The 15,890-nt window shown below is 43.1% G+C and overlaps 1 long non-coding RNA gene across 1 annotated transcript in view; it reads right to left on the reverse strand.

Annotated features, from left to right (window-relative positions):
• Nucleotides 1-3,971: 3,971 nt before the first annotated feature.
• LOC125481058 overlaps nt 3,972-15,890 on the reverse strand; it is a 24,648-nt gene continuing 12,729 nt past the window's right edge. The window contains exon 2 of the long non-coding RNA XR_007261177.1: nt 3,972-6,713. This is a non-coding gene — a long non-coding RNA (uncharacterized LOC125481058). The remainder of the gene's footprint in view (nt 6,714-15,890) is intronic.

Below are 15,890 nucleotides of genomic sequence, written 5' to 3' on the forward strand. Positions count from 1 at the left end.
CTCTGCTCCTATGATGCTGCTTGGCCTGCTGTGTTCATCCAGCCCTGCACCTTGTTGTCAATGAGAAGGATGAACTCCCTGGGATTAACTAAAGTGGTTAAGGAGATTACGCAGTCAAAAACTAAGGCATATAAAGTGACAAAATCTACTGCTAGGCTGGAGAATTGACTTTTTAGGGAACCAGGCAGCCTTTGACGGAAAAAAGCTCAGAGCAAGAAAATTGATGATATAAGTAAATTAGCAAGAACTAGAAAAACAAACAGAAACAACTTCTAAAGGTATATGAAGAGAAAGAGGAGCTTAAGTAAATATGGGAGTTTGGAGGATACAACTGGAGAACTGACAGAGAATGGGGAAATGGCATAATTTAAACCAATAGCTTGTATCAGTCTTCATGGTAGAGGACACTATAAACATTCCAAAGATAACAGACAAGCAAGGTCCAAACCGAAGGAAAATCTTGTTACAGTCTCTGTCACAAGGGACAATGTATTTGACAAGCTAATGAGACTAAAGGCAGAGAAGTCACCAGGATCTGATGGAGTACAAAGGTTTGCAAAGGAAGTGGCTGCAGAGATAGTGGGGGCATTGGTTGAAATATTCCAGTACTTCAATAATTCATGAGGAAGAGGACGTGAGTACAGAAATTAGGATGATGATGGACTGTGAGGCTCCTGAATAATTTATATTGGAAGTGAGGAGGTATTAGAGGTTCTGGAAAGTTTAGAAGTGGACAAACTGCCAAGTCCAGATGAATTGTATCTCAGGCTGCCGTGGCAGATGAGCTAAGAAATAACAGGGTTCTGACCCAAATTTTTAATTCTTCTGTGGCTAAAGGGGAGGTGCCAACGGTCAGCCAATGTGGTTCTACTTTTCAAGCAGTGTCGAAGATATTAATTTAGTCACACACTGGAGCTTTAGACTTCGAGGTAAAGAGGCTTTATTACATGATATCACGGGGAGCCAACGCTGACAAAAGGTCAGGTCCATACTCTCTGATGAATACAAAAACAAGGCAATACTTCTATGTGCCGTTATAGATTGAGACAGCTGTTACTAGTAAATAAGCTCGTACAGTTTATCACATCCCCTTAAGGCAGGTCATATGACATGTCATACATCATGGTTCCACAACTTGTGGTTGCTGATACGTTATCTTTAAGCAGAACGTGTCTTAAGCTTGGAGTCAACATTGAACAAGCTCTAAGCTTTCTACATATATGCAACAATTTGTTGTATATCTTCTCCTTGACCTATTTTCCCATCATTCCAACCTCTACTTCTAAACTTTAGCTACATTCCACATCTAATTGCTCTTGACACTTTAATTATTCTTCCACAAGGAGAATGGTAAAGATAAACCAGTGAACTACAAACCACTGAGTCTCACATCAGTAATTGGTAACTATTGGAGAAAATGGTGAAGGAAGAAAAAACCTCCATTTGATCAGGAGTAGCCAGCATGACTTTATCAGAGGAAGCCTACCAAATCTGGCTGAATTTTCAAGAAGTGACCAAGCATGTAGATGATGGTAGGGCAGTTTATGTAATTTATGTGGATTTCAGAAAGGCCTTTGGCAAGGTCCCACGTGACAAACTGATAAAGAAGCTAAAAGCTCATGGGATCCAGGGTAACTTGTCAAGTTTGTTTCAAAATTGGCTTAGTGACAGGAGAAACAGGGTGGTGTTAGAAGGCTGTTTGTGTGACTGGATCTGGCATGCAGTGGCACACCACAAGGATCACTGCTGTGTCCCTATTGCTTATTATGTATACATAAATGATGTAGATTAGAATGTGGGAGAGATGAGAATGTGGTTGGAGGGGGATGATAAGCAAGTACGCAGATGACACGAAGATTGACTGAGTGCGAGGAGAAAGGTCTTAGGTTACAGAAGGATGTGCATGGATTGGTCAGATGGAATTTAACCCTGGTAAGTGACAGGTTATCACTTTTGAAGGAGGAACAAGACAAGGGAGTACTCAATGAATAGCAAGATACTAGGAAGCTTAGAGGAACGGAGGTGATCTTGGAGTGCTTGTCCATAAATCCATGAAGATGGTAGGGCAAGTCAGTAAGACGTAACGGGGACTTACCTTTATCAGTCGAGGAATAGACTATAAATGCAAGCAGGGCACGTTAGATCTGTACAGAACTTTGGTCAGGCCATAGCTGGTGTACTGTGTACAGTCCTGGTCATCATACTATAGGAAGGATGTGATTGCACATGATGTGGAGGTACCAGTGTTGGACTGGAGTGGCCAAAGTCAGAAGTCACACGACACCAGGTTATAATCCAACAGGTTTATTTGTAATCACAATCTTTCAGACGCTGCTCATTCGTCAAGTGAACCTCAGTGCTCCTAAAGCTTGTGATTTCAAATAAATCTGTTGGATAATAACCTGATGATTGCACACAAGGGTGGCAGGGGTGCAAAGGAGGTTCCCCAGGATGTTGTCTGGGATGCAGCATCTTAGCTACAAAGTGAGGCTGGATAAGTTCAAGTTGTTTTCCTTGGAGCAGAGAAGGTTTAAGGGGGACCTGACAGAAGTGTGCAAAGTTATCAGGGGCACAGACAAACTGGATAGAAAGCAGCTGTTCCCCTCAGTTGAGGGGTCATTAACAAGGAGGCATAATTTTAAGGTGACAGGCAGGAAGTCGTTTGAGATGTATAAAACTGTGAAGGGCATAGCTAGGGTTGACAGGAACAAACCTTTCTCCTGATGGAGGGATCAATGACTCAGGAGCACAGATTGAAGGTGAGGGGTAGAGGTGTAGAGGAAAATTGTTTTCACCCAGGCAGAAACCCTCATAACTCTTGAATAGTATTTAGATGTGCACAAGGCGGCTATAGGACAAGTACTGGAAAATGGTACTAGAACAGGGGTGGCACAGTGGCTAGCACTGCTGCCTCACAGCGCCAACAACCTGGGTTCGATTCCACCCTCAGACGACTATCTGTGTGGAGTTTGCACATTCTCCCCTTGTCTGCTTGGGTTTCCTCTGGGTGCTCCGGTTTCCTCCCACAGTCCAAAAACGTGCAGGTTAGGTAAACCGTCTATGCGAAATTGCCCATAGTTGTCAGGGATGTGTAGATTAGGTCGGTTACAGGGGAATGGGTCTGGGTGGGATGGTCTGAGGGTCGGTGTGGACTTGTTGGGCCGAAGGGCCTGTTTCCACACTGTAGGGATTCTGGGATTCTATGATTCTATTCTAACAGTTAGGTGGTGGTTTTTGACTGGTGCGGACACAATGGTTAGCACTGCTGCCTCACAGCACCAGGGAACGTGGGTTCAATTCCACCCTCAGGCAACTTGTGTGGAGCTTGCACATTCTCCGTGTCTGCTTGGGTTTTCGCTGGGCACTTTGGTTTCCTCCCATGGTCCAAAAAGATGTGCAAGTTAGATGAATTGGCCATGCTAAATTGCCCATAGTGTTCAGGGATGTGCAGGCTAAATGGGTTAGCCATGGGAAATGCAGGGTTACAGGGGTAGGGTAAGGATATGGGTCTGGGTGGGATGCTCTTCGGAGGGTTGGTGTGGACCCATTGAGCTGAATGGCCTGTTTCCACACCGTAGGGACTCTGTGATATTGATCTTTAAGATTCTATGACTTGAGGAAAACATTTTTCAACCAGAGGGTGGTAGGGATCTTAAATGTACTATCTGGGAAAGTAGTTGAGACAGGTAACCTCTCAACCTTTAAACATTAAAGACTATGCAAGTGGGATTAGTGTAGATTTCGTGTATTTTTGGCAGAACACACTTGATGGGCGGAAGGACCTCTTCTGTACTGTATGATTCAACGATTACAACTGATTGGATTCCAGGTTGATTCCACTGGATTGAAAAACTGATGTGATACCCCTGTTCAAGAAAGGAGGGGCACAGAGCAGGAAACAATAAGCCAGTTGGCATTAATATCCGCTGTTGTGAAATTGCAAGAGTCCATTAATAAGGAAGAAATAGCAATGGATTTAGAAAAGTTTAATAAAATCAAACAGAGTCAACATGGTCCCGTGAGGGGAAAATCATATTTCACAAAGATGCTGGCATTCTTTTACGATATACCAAGCAGAGTAGATGAAGGAGAATTGGTGAATGTAGTGTATTGGGATTTACAGAAAGCTTGCCTTCATTCGTCGGTGCATTAAGTAGAGGGGTTGGGATATCATGTTACAGCTGTACAGGACATTAGTGAGGCCATTTTCAGAATACTGTGTTCAATTCAGGTCTTCCTGCTTATATGAAAGATATTATTAAATTGAAAGGGTTCAGAAAAGATTTACAAGGATGTTGCCGGGATTGGAGGATGAGAGCTATATGCAGAGACTGAATAGGCTGGGACTTTCTTCCCTGGAGCACCAGGGGCTGAGGGTGAGGGGTGACCTTATAAATGCTTATAAAATCATGAGGGGTATGGATAGGGTGAATAGCAAAGGTCTCATTCGCAGGGTAAAGAACCACAAAACTAAAGGGCATAGGTTTAAGGTGAGAGAGAAAAGATTTAAAAGGACCTGAGGGCGGTGTGTTAATGGAACGAGCTGCCAGAGGAAGTGGTGGAGGCAAGTACGATTACAACATTTTAAAAGCTTTTGTATGGGTACATTAATAGAAAGGGTTGAGAGGGATATGGGCCAAATGCTGGCAAATGGGACTAGATCAATTTAGGATATCTTGTCAGCATGGATGAGTTGGACTGAAGGGTCTGTTTCCATGCTGTATAACTCTATTTGATCAGGTGCCACATAAACGGTTATTCCACAAGATAGGAACTCATGATATTCGGCGTTTTTTATTCATTCGTCGGACCTGGGTGTTGCTGGCTGTCCAGCATTTATTGCCTGTCCCTAGTTACCCTTGAGGTGGTGGTGACGAGTTATCTTCTTGATTCACTGCAGTCCGTGCACTGTACGTTGAGCCACAATGCCATTTGGAAGACAATTGACCCAACAACAATGAAGGAATGGCAACATACTTTCAAGGCAGGATGGTGTGTGTCTTGGAGGGGAACTTGCAGGTGGTGGTATTCCAATATAACTGCTGCCATTGTCCTTCTAGATTGAAGTGGTCATGGGTTTGGAAGGTGCTGTCTCAGGATTTTTGGTGAATTTCTGCAGTGCATCTTGTGGACATATGGACTGCTGCTACTAAGCCTCAGTGGAGGAGGGAGTGGATGCTTGAGCATGTGCCTTGAGCATGTGGTGACAATCAAGTGGGTTGCTTTGTCCTGGATGGTGTCAAGCTTCTTCCATGTTGTTGGAGCTGCACCCATCCAGGCAAGTGAGGAGTATTCCATCACACTCCTGGTTTGTGCCTTGTAGATGGTGGACAGGCTTTGGGGAGTCAGGAGGTGAGTTCTTGTTGCAGTATTCCAATCCTCTGAGATACTCTTGTAGCTACTCTGTTTATGTGGCGAGTTCAGTTGAGTTTATGGCCAGTGGTAACCCCAAGAATGTTGACAATGGGGGTTTCAGTTATGGTAACACCATTGAAAGTCAAGAGGCAGTGGTCAGATTGTCTCTTGTTGGATGTGATCATAGCCTGGCATTTGTGAAGCGCTTACTTGCAACAATGGATGTTGTCCAGATTTTGTTTGATTTGAAAACGGAGTGCTTCAGTATCTGAAGAGTCGCGAATGTTATTAGACATTGTGCAATCACCAGCAAACGTCCCCACTTCCAACCTTACGATGAAGCAGCTGAAGATGGTTGGACCTAGGACACTACCCTGAGGAACTCCTGCAGAGATGTCCTGGAGCTGAGATGACTGACCTCCAACAACTACAACCATCTTCCGATGTGCCATGTATGACTCCAACTAGAACATAATTTACCCCTGCTTCCCATTAATTCCAGTTTTGCACAGGCTCCTTCACACCAGACTCAGTCAAATGCGGCCTAGATGTCAAAGGCTATCTCACCTCATATCTAGAATTCAAATCTTTTGGCTTTGTTTGAACCAAGGTGAGGAGCTGATTGGCCCTGCTGGAACCCAAACTGGTAGCACTGTTGATGACACTTTCCATCGCTTTGCAAATGGCAGTAATTGGTTGGGTTGGATTTGTTCTACTTGTTTTGTACAAGACAAACCTGGGCAATTTTGGGTAGATGTCAATGTTTTAACTGTATTAACATGGTAATGTATTAAAATGGATTGAGGATTTGTTGACACAGTAGACAGAATCAGGATTAATGCCTCTTTTTCAGGTTGGAAATATGTAACTAGTGAAATACCACAAGGATCAATCCAAGGGCCTCAACTGTTTACTTTCCATATTAATGACTTGGAGGAAGGAGTTGTGTGCAACAAATCCAAATTTTTGATGACACAAAAATAGGTGGAAGGGAGTGTTGTGATGAGAACATAAGAATCTGCAGGGGGATATAGATAGGTTGAGTGAGGTTGAATTTCATTTAAGAAAGTGTGAGGTAAGCACTTTAGCATGAAGAGTCAAAAAGCAGACTCTTTCTTAAATGGAGAAAGTCTCCAAAACATTCAACTGAGGAATCTAGACCAATCCAGAACATAGAACAGTAAAGCACAGGAACTAGCCCTTTGGTCCACGATATCTGCACTGAACATGCCGCCATTCTAAATGGATCCCATCTGCCTTGAATTGGTCCATATCCCTCTACTCGCTGCATGGTCAGGTGTCTGCCTAAATGCCTCTTCAATGTTGTCTGGCAGTGTGTACCAGGCAACTATGGATCTCTGTAAAAAAAAAAAAAAAAAAAACTTGCCTTGCACATCTCCTTTAAAGTTTCCACCTCATCTTAAAACTCTAAACCCTTATATTTTGCATTTCCATACTATTCATGCCTCTTAATTTTATATACTTCTATCAGATCGCCCCTCAGCCTCCAACACTTGAAAAAACAATCCAAATTTGTTTAACATCTCCTTATAGCTAATATACTCCAATCCAGGCAATATTCTGGCAAACCCTTTTTGCACACTCTCCAAAATGTCCTTCCCTATATTGTGGTGACCAGAACTGGGCACAGTTCCAAATGTGGCCTAACTAAAGTTTTATTCATCTGCAGCATGGCTTACCAACTTTTATACTCAATGTCCTAACTGATGAAGGCAAGCATGCCATATGTCTTCTTTACCACCTTATCCACTTGTGTTTCGACCTTCAGGGAAGATCCCTCTGTATATCCTGACACTTACTGTATACTTTCCTCTCGCACCTGACCTCCGAAAATGCATCACATCACACTTATCCAGATTAAACTCCATCTGCCATTTCTCCGCCAACTTGATAAGTAATCTATATCCTTTATATAAGTATGTATAAACTGTATCTATTGACAACCTTCCTCACTGTCCACCACTACACCAATTTTCATGTTGTCTGCCAACTTACATCAGACCACCTACATTTTCATTCAAATCATTAAATTAACATTGTAGGAGCAAATCACTGAAACTGATGTGCTGAATCTGTATTGAAAACAAAAAAGTGCTGGAAATCACAACAGGTCAGCCAGCATCCGTGGAGAGAGAGCAAGCTTACGGTTTGAGTCCAGATGACTCTTTATCGGAGTTAGTGATGAAGCCAGTTCTGATGAAAAACATGAGGGTAGATAAGTCCCCTGGGCCTGACGGAATATACCCAAGGTTGACATAGGAAGCAAGGGAAGAGATTGCTGCGCCTTTGGTGACAGTCTTTGCGTCCTCACTGTCCACTGGAGTAGTACCAGATGATTGGACGGTGGCAAATGTTATTCCCTTGTAACAAGGAAGGGACTAGGGATAATCCTGGGAATTACAGACCGGTCAGTCTTACTTCCCTGGTAGGCAAATTACTGGAGAGGATTCTGAGAGATAGTACTTATGATGATTTGGAAAAGCACAGTTTGATTAGAAACAGTCAGTATGGCTTTGAGAGGGGCAGGTCATGACTCAAGCCTTATTGAATTCTTTGAGAATGTGACAAAACACATCGATGAAGGTAGAGCAGTGGATGTGGTGTATATGGGTTTTAGCATGGCATTTGATAAGGTTCCACGTGGTAGGCTCATTCAGAAAGTAAGGAGGCATGGGATTCGGGGAAATTTGGCTGTCTGGATACAAAACTGGCTGTCCAATAGAAGACAGAGGGTGGTAGTAGATGGAAAGTATTCAGCCTGGGGCTCAGTGACCAGTGGTGTTCCACAGGGATCTGTTTTGGGACCTCTGTTTTTTGCGATCTTTATAAATGACTTGGAAGAGGAAGTAGAAGGGTGGGTTAGTAAGTTTGCCAATGACATGAAGGTTGGTGGAGTTGTGAATAGCATGGAGGGCTGTTGTAGGTTGCAATGGGACATTGACAAGATGCAGAGCTGGGCAAAGAAGTGGCAGGTGGAATTCAACGCAGAAAAAATTGTGAAGCGATTCATTTTGGAAGGTCGAATTTGAATGCAGAATACAGGGTTAATGGCAGGATTCTAGGCAGTGTGGAGGAACACAGCGATCTTGGTCCACGTCCAAAGATCCCTCAAAGTTGCCAAGTTGATAGGGTTGTTAAAAGGGTATGGTGTATTGGCTTTCAATGGCAGGGGAATTGAGTTTAAGAGCAGTGAGGTTATGCTGCAGCTCTATAAAATCCTGGTTAGACCACACTTGGAATATTGTGTTCAGATCTGGTCACCTCATTATAGGAAAGATGTGGAAGATTTAGAGAGGATGCAGAGGAGATTTACCAGGATGCTGCCTGAACTGGAGGGCAGGTCTTATGAGGAAATGTTGAGGGAGCTAGGGCTGCTCTCATTGGAGCAAAGAAGGATGAGAGGTGACTTGATAGAGGTGTACAAGATGATGAGAAGCATAGACAGAGTGGATAGCCAGAGGCTTTTTCCCAGGACAGGAATAACTAATACGAGGGGGCATAATTTAAAGGTGATTGGAGGAAGGTATAGGGGACATGTCAGAGGTAGGTTCTTTACACAGAGTGGTGGGTGTGAGGAATTCACTGCTGACAGTGGTAGTGGAGTCAGATACATTAGGGCCATTTAATCGACTCTTGGATAGGCACATGGATGATAGTAAAATGTATGTAGGGTATTTTGATCTTACAGTAGGATAATAGGTCAGCACAACAGTGTGGGCCGAAGGGCCTGTACTGTTCTATGCTCTATGTTGTATGATGAAGAGTCATCTGGACTCAAAACATTAGCTTGCTTTCTCTCCATGAATGCTGCCTGACCCGTTATGGCTTCCAGCAGTTTTTGTTTTCTGTCATTTATATACATCATTTCTCTGTATCCATGAGGGTTTTGTTCATGAGAAACCTTGCAAATGATGAAACACATGAATGATATCGCAGATGCAATTTTTGCCCGCAAATGTTGATTTTTGTTGCTACTTATTTTTTGACGTAGATAGCCGAATTCGCGATACGTGATTTAGCAGATACAGAGTATTTAACTATATTTCAAAACAACAGGAGGTCCCAGCACTGATCCCTGTGAAACACCACTGGCCTCTGACCTTGAGTCAGAAAAACACCCAAAGCCCATCCTCTGACTTCTATAACCAAACTAATTTTGTATCCAACTGACCAACTCACTGTGAATGCCATGTGACTTAATCTTCTGCACCAGCCTACTACGAGGGACCTTGTCAAATGCTTTAGTCAAGTCCATGTCAACAACATCCACTGCCCTACTCTCAATCATCTTCTTTGCTTCCTCAAAAAACTCAAATCAAGTTTGTGAGACAAGTCCTCTTCTGCATAAAGCAGCGCTGACTATCCCTGATAAGTCCTTTCTCTCTAAATGCAAGTAAATGCTATCCCTTCCCCCCGTTTAGCACTTTCAATCAAGAACCAGTCTTAGCCTTTCATAGCTATCTTAAAACTTACAGAATTATGATCACTGTTCCTAAAGTGCTCTGCCACTGAAGCTTCAATCACCTAGCCAGGCTCATTCCCCAATACAAGGTTTAGTACAAAAACAGAAGTTGGTGAAAGCTCAGCAGGTCTGGCAGCGTCTGTGAGGAAAAAGAAACCAGAGTTAATGTCTCGGGTGCGGTGACCCTTCCTCAGAACAGTTCCGAGGAAGGGTTGCCAGACCCAAAATGTTAACTGATTTTTTTTTTCGTCACAGATGTTGCCAGACCTGCTGGGCTTCCAGCAACTTCTGTTTTTGTTCCCGATTTACAACATCCACAGTTCTTTCGTTTTTTTTAATTATACAAGGTTGAGTACGGCTCCTTCCCTTGTTGGACTAGCTACATATTGTTTCAAGAAACTCTCCTAGGCGTACCTAACAAATTCTGGAAAAAAGGGGGTCTCAGTCAATATTGTAGAAGTTAATATCACTCACTTCAACAATCCTGTTTTTTTACATTTTTCCATGATCTGCTTACATATCTGTTCCTCTCTCCCACTGACTGTTGGGAGGCCTATAATATAGCTCCAGCGTAGTGATCTGGATGTTTTTGTATCTCATGCACAAGAGGTTGTAGTCCCTGCAGGCTCAGTAATTAAGACGGCAAGTAGCAATTTGGTCTTCATTAGTTGGAGTTTATAAGTTTTGTTCAAAAGTGTACAAGGTATTATTGAGACTACACTGTATACAGTTTTGGTCCCTGGTTTTACTAAAGAATACACTGATATTGGAGGCAATTTAAAAGAGATTCACTAGGCTGATTCCTGGGATAAAGACAATGACTTATCAAGACTTAATAAACATTATTCTTTAAAGTTTACAAGGTTGAGAAGTGATTTTATCTAAACACACAAGATTCTGAGGGGTCTTGACAAAGTAAATGTTGAGAAGATATTTCCACTGGTGGGAAAATCTCAAACTAGGAGACATAGCTGTAAAATATGAGCAGATACGTGGATCATTGGGATACCTTCTGGGGAAGGTGGGACCTGTACAAGAAGGACGGGTTGCACCTGAACTGGAAGGGCACCAATATCCTGGGCGGGAGGTTTGCTAGAGCTGTTCGGGAGTGTTTAAACTAGTTTGGCAGGGGTATGGGAACTGGAGCTACAGGTCAGAGGATGGGGTAGCTGGTGTACAGGCAGATACACCATGCAGAAAGTCTCTGAAGAAGGATAGACAGTTGATAGGGCAAAGTTGCAGTCAGTGCAACGGATTGAAGTGTTTCTATCTTAACGCAAGAAGTGTCAGGAATAAGGATGACAAATTTAGAGCATGGATCAGTACTTGGAACTGTGATGTTGTGGCCATTACGGAGACTTGGATAACGCAGGGGCAGGAAAGGTTGTTGGATGTTCTGGGGTTTAGATGTTTCAAAAGAAATAGGGAGGGAGGTAAAAGAGGTGGGGGAGTGGCACTGCTAATCAGGGATGGTATCCAGGCTGCAGAAAGGGAGGTCGTCGAGGAAGGTTTGTCTACTGAATCAGTATGGGTGGAAGTCAGAAACACGAAAGGAGCAGTCACTTTATTAGGAGTTTTCTATAGACCCCTAATAGCAACAGAGACACTGAGGAGCAGATTGGGAGGCAGATTTTAGAAAGGTGCAGAAGTAATAGGGTTGTTGTCATGGGTGACTTCAACCCATTGGATAAAGGAACAATGTGTAACATCTCCAAGTTTGCAGATGATGCTAAGTTGGGTGGGAGGGCAAACTGTGACAAGGACACAGAGATCCTTCACCATGGGTTGGACGAGTGGGCAAATCAATGGCAGATGCAGTATAATTTGGATAAATGTGAAGTTATTCACTTTGGAAGCAAAAACAAGAAAGTCAATTACTACTTGAATGACTGCAAATTTGGAGAGGGGAGTGTGCAGTGGGACCTGCGTGTCCTTGTGCACCAGTTGCTGAAGGTGAGCATGCAGGTGCAGCAAATGGTAAAGAAGCCAAATGGTATATTGGCCTTCATTGCAAGAAGTTTTGAGTACAGGAGCACGGATGTGTTGTTGCTGGAATATTGCGTGTAATTTTGGTACCCTTTTCTGAGGAAGGATGTTCTTGCTCTCGAGGGGGTGTGGCCAAGGTTTATCAGGCTGATGCCGGGGATGGCGGGTCTAACGTATGAGGAGAGATTGACTAGATTGCGATTGTTTTCGCCAGAGTTCAGACGAATGAGGAGGTGGGGGGGAATCTCAGAGACTTATAAAATTCTAACAACTGGACAGAGTATAAGCTGGGAGGGTGTTCTCGATGGTGGGTGTGTCCAGAACCAGGGATCACAGTATGAGGATTCCGGGTAGACGACTTAGGATGGAGATGAACAGACATTTATTCACCCAAAGAGTGGTGAGTCTGTGGAATTGATTACCACAGGAAGTAGCTGATGCCAAAACATTGAATGTATTCAAGAGGCAGCTAGATATAGCACTTGGGGTGAATGGCATCAAAGGTTATGGGGAGAAAACAGGATTAGGCTATTGAGTTGGACGATCAGCCATGATCGTGAAGAACGGTGGAGCAGGCTTGAAGGGCTGAATGGCCTCCTCCTGCTCCTATCTTCTATGTTTCTATTTTTCTGTGTTCACTGTTCTAATCCCATTTTCCAGCACTTAAAACTGAGAGCAAGTTCTGGTCAAACTTAAATCCTAAATCCCAATCCACTTCAAAATTGAGGGTATTTAGTCAGTCATTCTCAGGTGGGACACTTAGGAGAATGAAGAAATTATTATTGGCAACTTAATAGTGACAATTACACACAGAGTTTGGAAACAATTCAATGAATGCCCTTGAATTAAATTTGCTGTTTATCTCTACCCAATGGAATGAAACAGAAATGACATAATTCCAACTACAAGTTCATCTCATATGGATTTTGAGATGGCGAAATTGTTATCGCGTTTATTCCCGAATCCTGTGATGAGAGTGCCAGTGATTGTTTTATACAAGTAATGCGCAAGGCTGTTCTGCCACTAAATGGAAACATCTCCCATTGTCTTACTCTTTCTTAACATTCATACTCAGTGTTTCTCAATATTCATGACTAATTTTTTCTCATTCCAATGATTAACACTACTTACTACCAGGGCTATAACTCTAATTGTCACTATAATAAAAACAGAACTGCAATTACATACTTATTTCTACAATGAGTTTTCTCCCAGATCCAAATCTGTGACACAGAGATATACAGCACAGAAACAGACCCTTCAATCCATCTCATCCATGCCAACCAGATATCCTAAATACCTCGTGTCCCATTTGCCAGCATTTGCCCATATCCCTCTAAACTGTTCCTATTCTTATACCCGTCCAGATGCCTTTGAAATATTGTAATTGTATCAGCCTCCATCACTTTCTCTCGCAGGTCATTCCATGCACACACAACCCTCTGCGTGAAGAACTTGCCTCTTAGATCCCTTTTAAAAATTTTTCCTCTCTCATATTAAAACTGCGCCCTCTAATTTTGGACTCCCCTAAAAATGGCCTAGCTAATGTCCTCTACAGCCACAACATGGCCTCCTGACCAATAAAGGCAAGCCTTCTTCACTATCCTATCTACCTGCGACTCCACTTTCAAGGAACTGCGCACTCCAAGGTCTCGTTGTTCAGCAACACTCCCCATGATCTTACCATTAAGTGCATAAGTCTTGCCCTGATTTGCCTTACCAAAATGCAGTACTTCACATTTATCTAAATTAAACTCCATCTGCCACTCTTTGGCCCATTGGCCCATCTGTTCAAGATCCCATTGTCTTCTGAGGTAACCTTCTTCCCTATCCACTGCACCTCCAATTTTGGTGTCACCTGCAATATTACTAACCATATCTTTTATGTTCACATCCAAATCACATACGTAAGTGACGAAAAGCAGTGGACGCAACACCCATCCTTGTGGCACACCGCTGGTCACAGGCCTCCGGTCTGAAAAGCAACCCTCCAATACCACCCTCTGTCTTGTACCTTTGAGCCAGTTCTGTTTCCAAATGGATAGTTCTCCCTCTATTTCTGTCTGCTTGCAAGCATCATTTCCATAGCACTACTTCCCAGTGCAGAAACTATCTTTGCTCAATGCTACAGGTACACATTACTGACCAAATGAGCCACACTTTCAGCTCACCAATATTCTATTGTTAAGACGACTTGAATACTGCACATTACCGGCCTCAGTCATACCTATCTCGAGTTCAGCTTCACCTGTTAGCTGGTGTGTTAGTTTTTTTTAAACATATACGTTATTAACAAGTGCCAGACATTGCACTTCTCATTTCAGTCAAATCAGTTTTGACTCAATCTATCCCACACATGGAATACAATTTAAAGCACTCACTCAAAATTTTTTTTAAAGCTTATAAGGTTTCCAGAATCCACAACCTTCTGAGGCAGTGCATTCCAGCTTTGCACTACCCAGTGAATGAAAAAAAGTGTTTTTCCCAAATATCCTCTGAAACTTCTGCCCTTTATCCTAAAATGATGCTGTCTCGTGATTGACCCCTCAACCAAGGGGAACAGTTGCTCTCTATTCACCCTGTCCATACCCTCATAATCTTATACACTACAATCATGTCCCCTCTGCTCAAAAGAAAACAATCCAAGCCAATCCAGTCTCTCTTATTGGCTCAATTTCTCAATGCCAGGCAACATCCTGGGCAACGTCCTCTGTACCCCCTCTAGTGCTATTACATGCTTCCTGTAGTGAGGTGACCAGAACTGCACACAGTACCCCAGCTGCAGCCTGATCAACACCCTGTACAATTGCAACATTATCACCTTGCTCTTATACTGTATGCCACAACTAATGAATGCAAGTGTCCCATATGCTTTCTTAATTATCCTTCTCACATGGTCTGCCAACTTCCAGAATCTGTGAATACTTGCCCCAAGACCCCTCTGTTCATCTGAGCTACCAAGTGTCCTGAAATTCATTAAATACTCCCTTATCTTGTTTCTTGCTCAAACGTATATCACCTGCCCTTTATCAGGGTTGAAGACCATCTGCTCCTTGTCTGCCCACCCAACCAACCCATCAACCTCCTGTAACCTATGACCGTTTTCTTTACTCTCAACCACTTTACCAATCTTGATGTCATCGGCACATTCGCTTAACATTCCTCTACGTTTTTATTTAATCAAAATGTGTTATCGACTTGTGAAAACGAAAACAATTTAATTGCTTACTTGGAGAAACTATCACTGACTTTGGAACTGGGATTGACGATGAGTTTGGTCGCAGTTCCAAAAAGCATTTTGGTGTAACCCCCAGAACTCAAACAGTAACTTGTTACTTCATGAGAACTGAGCACAGTACCAGCTCCCAATCTATCAATTCTGTTTTATTCTCACTGTTTTTTTTAAAACTTAACTGGCTCCAAGGTACAAGACAGAGGAGGGTTGTGGAGGGTTGCTTTTCAGACTGGAGGCCTGTGACCAGCGGTGTGTCACAAGGATCGGTGCTGCATCCACTGCTTTTCGCCATTTATATAAATGATTTTGTTGTGAGTATAGGGGGTAAGGTTACTAAGTTTTGAGACAAAACCACTTTAGAGGTGTATCGGACAGTGAAGAAGGTTACCTCACAGTACAACAGGACCTTGATCAGATGGGTCCATAGCCCGAAGAGTGGCCGATGGAGATTAATTTAGATAAACGTGAGGTGCTGCATTTTGGGAAAGGCAAAGCAGGGCAGGACTTGCACACTTAATGGTAAGGTCCTGGGGAGTGTTGTTGATCAAAGAGACCTTGGAGTGCAGGTTCATAATTCCTTGAAAGTGGAATCGCAGGTAGATATGATAGCGAAGGTGGTGTTTGGTATGCTTACCTTTGTTGGTCAGTGCATTGCGTATAAGCTTTGGGAGGCCATGTTGCAGCCTACAGGACATTGGATAGAGATAGTAGGAACTGCAGATGCTGGAGAATCTGAGATAACAAGGTGTAGAGCTGGATGAACATAGCAGGCCAAGCAGCATCAGAGGAGCAGGAAGGCTGACGTTTCAGGCCTAGACCCTTCTTCAGTCT

This window comes from Rhincodon typus, unplaced genomic scaffold (assembly GCF_021869965.1).
Source record: "Rhincodon typus isolate 14 unplaced genomic scaffold, sRhiTyp1.1 hic_rhity00000737, whole genome shotgun sequence".
Taxonomy (NCBI): Eukaryota; Metazoa; Chordata; class Chondrichthyes; order Orectolobiformes; family Rhincodontidae; genus Rhincodon; species Rhincodon typus.